This window comes from Aethalodelphis obliquidens, unplaced genomic scaffold (assembly GCF_003676395.1).
Source record: "Aethalodelphis obliquidens isolate GAN/ISIS:26980383/991018 unplaced genomic scaffold, ASM367639v1 scaffold7, whole genome shotgun sequence".
NCBI classification, from domain to species: Eukaryota; Metazoa; Chordata; class Mammalia; order Artiodactyla; family Delphinidae; genus Aethalodelphis; species Aethalodelphis obliquidens.
Window position 1 is genome coordinate 8,691,913 of NW_020837951.1, and position 11,631 is coordinate 8,703,543.

The window sequence follows — 11,631 nt, forward strand, 5'->3', positions numbered from 1 at the left end:
CAGCATGGGAGTGCACCCTGGCTTTGTCTCCCGTACCCCCTCCCCAACCCCTCTGGATCTCCCCTGTCCTCCCCCAACCACTGTCATTCTCGGCTCCCCTTTCATCATGGAGCTTAGCTCCGTGGAATCTTCGCCTCTGGCCACTTAATGAGAAAAACTCTTCAGCAGATCTGCTCCCTCCCTCCCTCCCACTCTCATCGCCTGAAGAACAGTCTCTGTTCAAAGGGGACGATGCCTTCCTTGTCAGTCAAGACTCAAGCAGTTTGGGGAATCTTAGCCCCTTCTTTACTTCAAATGCACTCACGGCCAAACTAGTCAGTGGGTTACATTTGTCCAGGGTACTCCTCTGCAGAGAGGATCTCATCTCTGCATGATGAGAATCAAAGCCCCTTTGTTATCTCCCAGCATGGAAGCCTGGCCTAGCTGACAATTTACACTGTAACAATTCTTATTTTTTAACCCACTCCCCTTACTCACAAGACATACAGAAAAGTAACCTCTACCCATTCTCCTCTTCCTTTAAACTTCTTCTTGTTTCTTTTTCCTTGAGTTCCCTGAATTTTGATCAAGTTGGACATGCTCATCTTTTTGGAGTCTTAGGCAGAACTTTGGGGCCTGAAGTCTTGTTGGGAGTGGCTCAACTTCCGGTCAAGCAATAAAATTAAGAACACAGTTTCTTTGGTCAAAAGTCCCTGAACAAAGGTAAGATGCTTAACCTCTCTGAACTTGTTTCCCCATCTGTGAAATGGAGATAGGTGTTCTGATCCCAAAGGGTTGTTAGGAGTAGTACAATGAGATAATGATTGTAAAGCACTTTGCAAAGTGTCTTATGTGTGATAAACAAGCAAAAGCCAGAAGCTCCTATGTCCATCCACAGTGGGGTTTGTTAGGATAAGTCTTATTTTCCTGCTAAGCCTTCTCTATCATGTCCAACTACCTGGGACCTATCACGCTGAGCCCTAGGCATCTGCTGATTCGTCTGTCAGGCTTAAGCAGCTTAACGACAGGGACCTTGTCTGGCTCTCACACAATTCTTAGAAGTTACCAGCATTTCCTGTTGTCAGGGGCTTCCTGTGACTTGAGAGCAGGGGCTGTGTCTTGTTCCCCACTGTGGTCCCTGTGCCTAGCACCAAGCTCAATAAATGTCTTAAAACCAAGAACTAAGGAAGGATAAAAAGATGGCAGGCTCTAGCTGGCTCCCACTAGGATGAGATGGCTCAGAAGTAGGAATATAGATTCACAGAGCCCTCCTGAGTGGGCAGCATCCAGCTGCCATCCCCTACAATGCCAGCCCACCTGGTCCTCACTTCAATCTCCTCTCAAAATTGCTGTTCACCCTGCCTTTCCACAGAGCTGAAAAACAGGCAGCATTTACCTCTAAGAAGTGAGCAACAACAAGCCCCAGGTGCCAATGGAAGCGTGTAACTGATGAAGTTCCTTCTCCCAGTGGGAGAGGTCACCTAAAACAACCTCTTTTCCATTAACACATCAGCAATCTTGTACCAAAAATGTATCCCAGAAACCCACCCATTAGACAGCCATTCCTTTCAATGAAATGTGTGGAGCTCTTCTTTAAGTTTCGCTGATAATTTGAGCCTCTGGATCCCTCTCCCAGTTAAACATCCTCAGCAGAAAGACCCTCTGGAATTCTAAAGCACACTCCAAAGACAGCCTGACCGTAGCCCTCTATCGAGAGACCCAGAAAGTCAGAATTGGAGGAAAAAATTTAAGCATGGCCCTTTCTTGTTCAAATTCAAGCCATAATGTTGGCCCAGGAGTCTCTCCAAATACCCATCCTTTCCCTTGCTTGTATCACATTCTTGCAGGTGGGAATGCTGTTTCTAGTAGGATGAGGATTCTGTATGACAATCCAGTCCACAGCTGAAATGGTCTGCTATACAGTACGGTACTCTGATGGAGTTTGAGTTGCAATTTTGGGGACCATCCCATTTACAGAACAAAGGAATTAAAAATGAATACGGGGAACTACAATCACACCCAACAATGTGGATAAAGCTCCGAAACACAACATTGAGCCAAAGAAGCTAGTCACAGAGTATGTGTGCTCTACGATCCCATTCATATAAAGTTCAAAGACAGGCAAAACTAATCTACAGTGCTTAGAGTCAGGAAACGGAGAGAGGAATGAGGGGAGTTTTGAGCCCCATGTTTTTTGATGACATGGGTACATTCATTTTGTGAAAATTCATTGAGTTGTACATTTATGATTTGTGCATTTTTATGCTTGATCATATTTCAGTTACCAAAAAAAAGTGCATGTGGCCAGCAGGAAATCCTGAGGTCCAGGACTGAATCACACAATGATAATGCAAAGCTTTGGGGTAAATATAAGTTTAAACCAACTCAGAGAGCGATGAAAAGACTAGCACACCCTGCCCAGGTTTCTTGTGTCCGTAGGGGTCATTAAACTCTACCAAGAGAAAACTCCCCTTTCCTAGTGAACAGGGGAGGACCTCTCACCCAGGCTTTTTTCCTTGATCACTGTCTGCACAAGTTCTTTATCATCATGACCTCTGATGGAGGCCAGGGGTCAGTAGCTGCTAGAAAGCGTAGCTGTTGTCTGGAAAAGATCTTTAAGATGTAACACTTTCCCCTGGAGCGGATAAGGGTCATATGTGGGAAGGGGCTCCCAACCACAGACTCTGAGGCTGCCCTTCCATCTTGCAGAATCCCCGCCCCTCAGGTGCCACTCTAATCACAGGACACACTGCCTGTGTGTAGTGTTATTCACATTATAACTGTGTTATTATAATAACACAGTTATAATATAATATAATATAATATAATATAATATAATATAATATAATATAATAATGTGAATAACTGTGTTATTCACATTCTGTAGAATAACAAGTTGACGTTCATCCTGCCCTAGGCAGGGTGATTCTTTGGGGTCTGGATTTCTAAAAGGAGCAGTTTGTGACTCTGGTAAGATCACTCACAGAACAAGGAAGAGACTGTGCTTAACGTCAGACAAGCTAGTCATTTTCCTAAGTTCAAAAAGAAAATACAGCTGAATTATCATCAGCCTCCATTTGCGAAGAGGGGAGAGAGGCCCCCGAGGAGCAGCGGCTCTGCTGCGGCTGTGACTGTTGTTCACGGGCTGCTGGAGGTACAGCAGGGTCCTCTCAGTGAGTCAGCACATATCAGCCTCCAGGAAGGGAGCAACTTGAATGTGACAAAGCCAGCCTTCAATACCCAGAAATTTCGGAGGCGGTTCCTGGCTTGGGGGTTGGGGGGCTGATTGCAAAAATCTGCATTTGCAGGGCGACAATTTAGAAGAGGAAATACCACCAATAACGGTATAGTGTCACGCATTTACAGCTCTCTTCAGAACGAGAATTTGATATTTCTTTATCTCAGTGAGTATTTTGGTCTCTCCAGTTTCTCATCTTGCTACTGCCACCCAAGCCTTGCTAAAGACTGTAGGAGGCTGCTCTGACTTCAACTGAACAAACTGGTTGGGTGCCAGGCCCTCTGCTGTAACACAGACGTGTAGTGAACAGACATAAGCAGGTCTCTACACCCTTCTGGTCCTCACAGAGCTTAGCAATGTGCATACAAATGATGCCTGCAGGGGTGACACGTCCTAAATTTTTCAGGGGCTCTAAAGAAAGAACAGATGATACCAAGATGGGAAAAAGTGAAAGCTTCTCTGAGGAGGTGGCGTTAGAAATGGCCTTTATTTGGGACAGGACTAATGGCCAGGATTCTGGCAGGAGGAGAGCACATAATGAGCATGCTTGGCAGAGGGAATCTCAGTAACGCTCGTGGTTAGAGGGAAGCTGAGAGCAATTTCAAGGGAATATGGGATTTAGCTGGAAAGTAGAATAGGTAGGGTGGAGAAATAGTGAAAACAAACCAGAAAGGAAGTCTGGAAGTCTAATCCTATGGTCTGGAGAGTTTGGGCCGACTTTGGTAGGAATTGGGGAGCCTCTGGAGGTTTCAGAGCAGCTTGGTGACATGGAAGAGTGAGGTTGACAGGTGTGTGTAGGAAGTGGAGTGAGGAGATCAGGCTGGCGCAATCATCTAGGTGAGATAAAGACGACAGCGGTGGTGACAGCCACCTTCCAGGTCTTCAAAGAATTGACCTTTTTTTTTTTTGGCTGCTCCGCACTGCTTGCGGAATCTTAGTTCCCCGACCAGGGATTGAGCCCGGGGCCATGGCAGTGAAAGCACCAAGTCCCAACCACTGGACCGCCAGGGAAGTCCCTTAAAAAAATTGAACTTAATTGAATGTGTGTGTGGATGGAGTTCTTGAAATTCCTTGCCAACCACCCTTCCCCTCGTGACCTTCATGTAAAGAAGAGGGTGAGTATTGCCCATTTTTCTTTTCTCTTTTTTTGTTTTGGCTGTGCTGGTCTTCTTTGCTGCGTGCAGGCTTTCCCTAGTTGCCGCGAGTAGGGGCTACTCTTCGTTGCAGTGCGCGGGCTTCTCATCGCGGTGGCTTCTCTTGTTGCGGAGTACGGGCCCTAGGTGCGCAGGCTTCAGTAGTTGTGGCGCACAGGCTTAGTTGCTCCGCGGTATGTGGGATCTTCCTGGACCAGGGCTCGAACCCATGTCCCCTGCATCGGCAGGCGGATTCTTAACCACTGCGCCACCGGGGAAGTCCCTGCTCTGTCCATTCTTGAGGACACTGGTGAGCAATTCTTGAATTACATGAAAGAAATTGCTAATTGGAATTTCACTGGCACGCATGGCAGGAGGGTACATGATCAGTGTGCCAGAGGCAAAAATCCCATGGAGAAAAGCAAGTTTAAAAGGAGCCTCTGCAATTATTGTTCTCAGATGGCCCTACCTAGGTTAACAACAGCCCCCCATTAGGCTACTAGGAGTCCAGCTTGCCCCATTTCAGCACTGACTTTGAACTTGACCTACCTGGGCTCACATTGGCTCCTCCCACCAGGCACCTGTTCCACACCCAGGAGACCACGTTGGCAAGCCTGTTATTTGTCACTCAGCCCATGTAGGGAATGCAGCACAAACATGTCGTATCATTCCATTTGGTTAATTTTCCTGACAGCTCTGATCATCGCCCTTTGGAGTTGAAATCAAATCCCTACTCCTCAGCCTGGGATCTGCGGTCCTTCATGACCTCAAGCACCAACATGTTGTAATTGCCGCGAGCTTGGGCTCCAGAGTCAGATGACCTAGTTTGGAATTCTGGCTCTGCCACTTACTTACTTAACCTCTCTGAGCCTTGGTTTTCCCCTACCTTTCAAGCGGGATTGCAATAAAGACCTAAAGAGATATTGCACGTAAAGAATGTAGCACAGAGTCTGGCATACAATGAGTGCTTGGTAGTTGACATCCATTACCACAGTAACACATTGGCCCCCAAACCTACCTTTCCTACTGTATTTCCACAGCTCCTCTCACGCTTCCCCACCTCCATGCCTTTCTTCATATTTTCCCTCTGGGTAGGTTGTTCTCTTCTTCACTCCAATCCACAGTTCCGCAAGTCAGAATTCTACCCATCCTTTCAGGCCCTGCTCAGATGCTCATGGCACTAGGAAGGCTTCTTGCATTTCTCTAGTTATCCTGTTCCTGTGTTGAAGTTTGTGGTAATTCTCGTTAGTGTTAGAGAGCTACCAGTCTTATCTGCCTCTAGAATGTGAACTCCAGGAGAGCTGAGAATTTTATCTATTTTATTTATTGCTATATCCCCAGCATCTAGAACAGCACATAGTGTTAGGCCTTTTGAAAGCATAACTCTACCTACTAGATAGTGTGCTCTCTGAGAGCCTGTTAATGATTTATTCTATAGCATCCATATTGTCGTTGTGAATTCCATGTGCTGAACTATGGCAGACAAATTAGGAGAAAAGGGTTCTGTTCAAAAGGGGAGAGTGGGGACTTCCCTGGTGGCGCAGTGGTTAAGAATCTGCCTGCCACTGCTGAGGACACGGGTTTGAGCCCTGGTCCGGGAAGATTCCACATGTCACGGAGAAACTAAGCCTGTGCGCCACAACTACCGAGCCTGCGCGCTAGAGCCCGCGAGCCACAACTACTGAGCTTGTGTGCCACAACTACTGAAGCCCACGCGCCTAGAGCCCGTGCTCCACAACAAGAGAAGCCACTGCAATGAGAAGCCCACGCATCGCAACAAAGAGTAGTCCCCGCTCACCGCAACTAAAGTCTGAGTGCAGCAACGAAGACCCAACACAGCCAAAAATAAAGAAATTAATTAATTAATTAAAAATTTAGGAAGAAAAAAGGGTGAGAGTGAGAAAATCCTGGAAGGCAGAATTAGGAATTACTGATAGGGATTCACCCTTTCACCCTCAGGATGACAGTGATGAGTTAAAACCCAGAAAAGCAGGTGATGTTGAGGGTAGTTATTACAGGAAATGGTTGTAACTGGGGTCTGGTCCTACAGATGAATTAAGCTCAGTGGCTTTCACCACATCCACAGCTAGCTTTGTTTGAGAAGTATTCTCTTAAAGTTGATGGTTAAATCTTATTTACAGGCCTGGATTCATAAGATTTAGCCAATTATATGACACAAAGAGCAAAGGACCTAACCTGAAATGTCCATTTCTTTGTCTCCTGGAGTGCTTTTCACAACCTCTGAAGACAGGGAATCACCATCTGGAGGCCCAGCCCAGGGCCAAAGCTGGTGGTCGATAAACATTTGGTAAATACATAAGCAAATGAATGAATCAAAGAATAGACCCTGGAAGAATATAAAGCTACTTTTGAGATATCCCAAATGTTTGCATTAATACTTTTCAACTATATACTTTTTGAAGAATAAATATAAATGCATCTAAGTATTACTGAATTCCCAATAGTGATTTGCGATTTTGAATTTTTCTTGATCAACAATTATCATGGTGGGAGGGGGCTCAGAAAATTTTTCTAATATTAAAAAATGATGCTGGGAATTCCCTGGCGGTCCAGTGGTTGGGACTCCGCGCTTCCACTGCTGGGGACACAGGTTTGATCCCTGGTTGGGGAACTAAGATCCTGCATGCCATGAAGCACAGCTAAATAAATAAATAAAATGTTAAAAAAAAAAAAAAAAAGATCCTTCTACTTGAAAGGACTGGGAACATTTATTTGCTCCGAGATGCTTCTGTATCGGTTTCTAGCAGAACTGCTTAACACCTTCTAGACAGAGCTGCTGTGAGAGACACAAGGTCACTGCTGCCCTACTTTCAGATGGTCAGAAAGGTCTCATGCCATGCTCTCTCAGAGCCGATTCACACAAAACGAGTGGTTTATTTCTTATAACCCGCCCAATTGTCTAGCCTGATCCTGTGTTTCCAAACTATAACATTCTATTGCTACTTAAAGCTCAGATCGCCACAATCACAATCTGAATGTTGTCCAAAAGCAATTTTTGGTCCTTAATCAATTGCCACAAATTTTAGTATTAGATGAAGCACCAAATAACATGTAACCATCTGTTTTAGACTGTGCCAAAATCTCACTGAAAATATGCCCTCTTCTAGAACAAGCTGCTCAGCAGAAATTAACGACAAAAAAAAATTCATCACTTTTCTTCACTACAGGGCTGGTATATTTAATAAGGAGTATGGCAATTCAGTTTATTCTGCTTCCAAAGCAAGTAGTCAACTGTTTACTGACATTCTGGTGTGAGCCAGACACTGACTTTTCTCTACCAGAAATCATTTTTTGATAGATCCCATTGCCTTCTTCTGCCTGACTTAAAGTGTCCAGTATTATAGCTCAGTACCTGCTCAGATACAAAATCTTTCATTTGGGTTAGGAAAGAGGATGTATACTTATCTTAGAATTCTTAGCTAACAGGCAATTTCAGCAACATTTAGATGACATTTAGTGGGAAGACGGCCTTCGTAAGATTGTTGGGTGCCCATACTTCCTAAGAAAGATCTCTGACAAAGCAAAAAGTCCATGGCTGTAACTGGTGGATAAAGATTCAACGGTGAATCTGCATATATTATTATTTTTAAAATTCAGCAGTATTTACTGACTGTTAATCAGGACTGTGCCAGGAATGGCCACTCAGAGACAATTAAGACATAGTTCCTGTTTCTGAGGAGCTCACTGTCTAGCAGGGGACATGGGTTTATGTGAAGAATGGATGGTATATATAAAATTACAATACAGTGACAAACGCTACAGCAGAATTAAGTCCAAAATGAAAATGGAATCACTAAGAGTGGTGTGAATAGTTTTCAGGCGTGCTCAGGGAAGGCATCACAGGGATTATTTTTGCAGAGCCTGGAACGATACAAAGTTTTCCGGGAGAATAAAGGTTAGGGGAATGTGGATGGAAAAGAGAAGGATGAGTATTCAAGGCAGGGAAAATCATTCATGCAAGGACAAAGAAAAGCCCAAGGAGAGCAGCCAGGGCCCAAGTGGAGATCAGCAGATAAGACTGGACAAGTAGGCTAATGTGAGATCAGGGCCTTGGATGGCAAGCTAAGGAGTTAAGATCCTGTCAGGTGGATCATGGGAGGTGACAGGATTAGATCTGCTTGAGAAGGAGGGCTTGGAGCAGTCAGGTGGTAGGAGACCATGTTAGGCGCGGGGGCTGTTGTGAGGGCGTACCTGTCCCAGAGGCTGATGGGGACAGAGTGGGCCTGCTTGGGGCCCACCAACCCAGAGATAAGCAGGTGCTGCTGGTGCCAAGACCCGGTCTCCTGGAGATAAACACTAGAGCAGTGGTCAAGGGGCCCAGATAAGCCCTTGGCCTTTGGAACCCCTCTCTAGGTTACTTACATTCAAAATTTAACACCCAGGGCACCAGCAGGCAGAATAGGGTTTACTCTGGACATTCTGAACCCAACAGAGCACGTGTAGCTTAGTGGCCCAGGACTCGGGCTGCCTGGGTTTGAATCCTGGCTGTTGTCAGTGTCCTCCTGCTGGACAGCTATGGCATTAGCACCTGCCTCACAAGGTGGGTGTGAAGGTGAAGGGTCAGCCCATGAAAAGTGCTTACAACAGTGCGGAACTCAGTAGGCCCACATAAATGTAAACTCTGTTAAGGAGCAAGCATGCAAAAAAAAAAAAAAAAAGAAAAAAAAGGGCTTCCCTGGTGGCGCAGTGGTTGAGAGTCCGCCTGCCGATGCAGGGGACACGGGTTCGTGCCCCAGTCCGGGAAGATCTCACATGCCGCGGAGCGGCTGGGCCCGTGAGCCATGGCCGCTGAGCCTGCGTGCCCGGAGCCTGTGCTCCGCAATGGGACAGGCCACAACAGTGAGAGGCCTGCGTACCGCAAAAAGAAAAAAAAAAAGGAGCAAGCAGTTGGTTGATTGTACTAGGTGAAATTAAAGCTGCTCTGGTGGGAAGGTGGAGGGGGGTCATGCTCCTTTCCCCTCCCCTTTTCTTGGCATAGGCCTTGAGGGGACTTTTCTACCAGTTTGAAAATCACTGGACTCTCCATTCCTGGGGTTAATTTCTTCACATTATTTCCTGAACCCTAGGAGTTCAAGCAGGGTGAGCTACTGATGCCAGGCCTGGAGTAGTCTCTGGATGGAGTCTCTATTTCTCCAAAGACAGCAAAGTGCACGAACCTAAGGGACATCCAGTGAGTCACCCACCACCTAAGTGTACCAGGATAATCTGGCCTAGGTCCTTGCTGCCCGACGTTAGAAGCCATGCTCAGTGCCCTGCAGGTGGAGAGGGACAACTGTGCATATCTCAGACACAGACATCCCTCCTGGCCCAGGAGGTAAGGCCTTAGAGAGGGTTTTTTCTGAGGAGGAAAGAAAAAGCATCTCCCCAGCAAAATAGGAAGCTGTCATCCTTTCCTGCTACATAAGGTGGCCTGGGAGAAACAGAATGTTATGAGGAATAAATGAGTTAATGCAAGTTAAATACTTAGCATATGTTAAGCATGCAATGGACCTTCACTTAGGGCTGTTATTTATAGTCTGCAACCTCAATTCTTCTTACACCTATTGAAGTAGGTACAGTGTTCAGTGGGTTGAGTGGGTGTTCAGAGCCCAATAAATATATAGAACTGCATTAAAAAAAAAGACTCTCCAAGAAAAATTCTCTGTATCTTCATATTGTGAGCAGACAAAAGATATTTCACACATCATGACACACTATATAAATGAGGTAAAAAAGTAATCCTTTCTAGTCTGGTTCAAGGTCACTGCTATCATTTTAAAGCCTTCAATTTCTATTCAGCCAGATCCTGCAGGAATTCTAGGAGCGTTTACAGATTGGCGTCCATTCACCATGAGTGGAGTGCTGTGCAGCTGAGGAGCTTTTCAAAGAACCCTAACAAGTGAGATTTTATCCCAGCATGGATGACCCCAAATTAACAAGACAGGGGCAGTTCTAGAGGCAGCCTTTAGCCTCTATCAATAAAGGTTAGCTATTATATTAGACAGACTATTATACTCTGGGGAGTAACAAGTATCTCATTAAGTTATAAAAATATTTAATGGCTTTAGTACTGTTTTATTTTGGAATATGAGGAAGAAAAAAATAGAACGCACAATTCCTACGGTCTAAAACCCACTATTTTTATAACGTTTATTTACCTACAATACTGCTTATGAACTATCTTGGTTTTATAGCGCCCACATACTCCCTTGAAGGACAGCTGTGACTCTCCTGTAATGGCATCAAGTTACTTGCAGTGGGACAAGAAAGTGATGGAAGATTATAAAATCAGATGGTTGTTTTGATTCGAACTAGTAAAACCAGTTCAGAAAAAGACTATAAGACTTCTCTCTCCACCTTCACTCCCCTTCTGATTTCTCATTATGGGAAAAAAATGCCATTTGTTCCTATCTTCATTCACCATACTCTAAACACAGGACACTGAGCAAGTTTTCTTAAAAAGAACACAAGATAGAGATGGAAGGGTACAGAGTTCTTATCTTTCATGTTCTGCACTGAGAAAGAATAAGTTCAACAAGCTTACCTCATTTCCTGTTGCTGACCTGCTAACTGGTCCGTTGACTGTGGGCAAATTCTGGAGCTGTACACCCTCCAAGGTGCCCAGGCGTGGAGACTGTTCTCAAGAAATGCTTCGGTGGTTTGGTGGGAAGCAGTCCCTGATCTAACTATGAGGAAATCTAAATAAACTGCACAGGTGTTACATGCTCCATCTGGATAACACCCCTCACATTCCACCCCACTTCTGTTCCCAAATACAAATGAGCCACTTCATCTTTTTCCTTTCTCTCAATAAGAAACGGTGCTTCTCATCTTCACACACAAAGGTCTCTGCCCCTGCAGGAGCTGTATGGGAAAACATGCTTCCTAGGTGGGCTGGACTGCAGGTAACCAGAGGCCTCAGCAGGGTACCCAGGAAGGGTAAAAGTAGGGGTTGGAGGGGTCACCATGCTGCAGCGCCTGAACTGCTTGCCCTTGGTCAGGGTGGACCAGCCCCACCTCAAAAAAAGGGCAGAAATGGTTATTTTGGACTTCTTCCCATACAGAGAATGGCTAAGCTAGCTGAGGCAATCTGTAGCTGGCTTCAAAATCAGCAGTGGGGAGGGGAAAAAAAACCCTCACAACAAACAGTGGTAACAGAAGGTTTGTGTGGGAAGATGGTTAAGTTTGGTCTAAAACAAGCAGTGTCTCTGGTAATGAGCTGTTGTTAGGAAATACGTGGGGCCCACAGTGCCTGCGGCACTTTTAAAGAGCACTATTGCT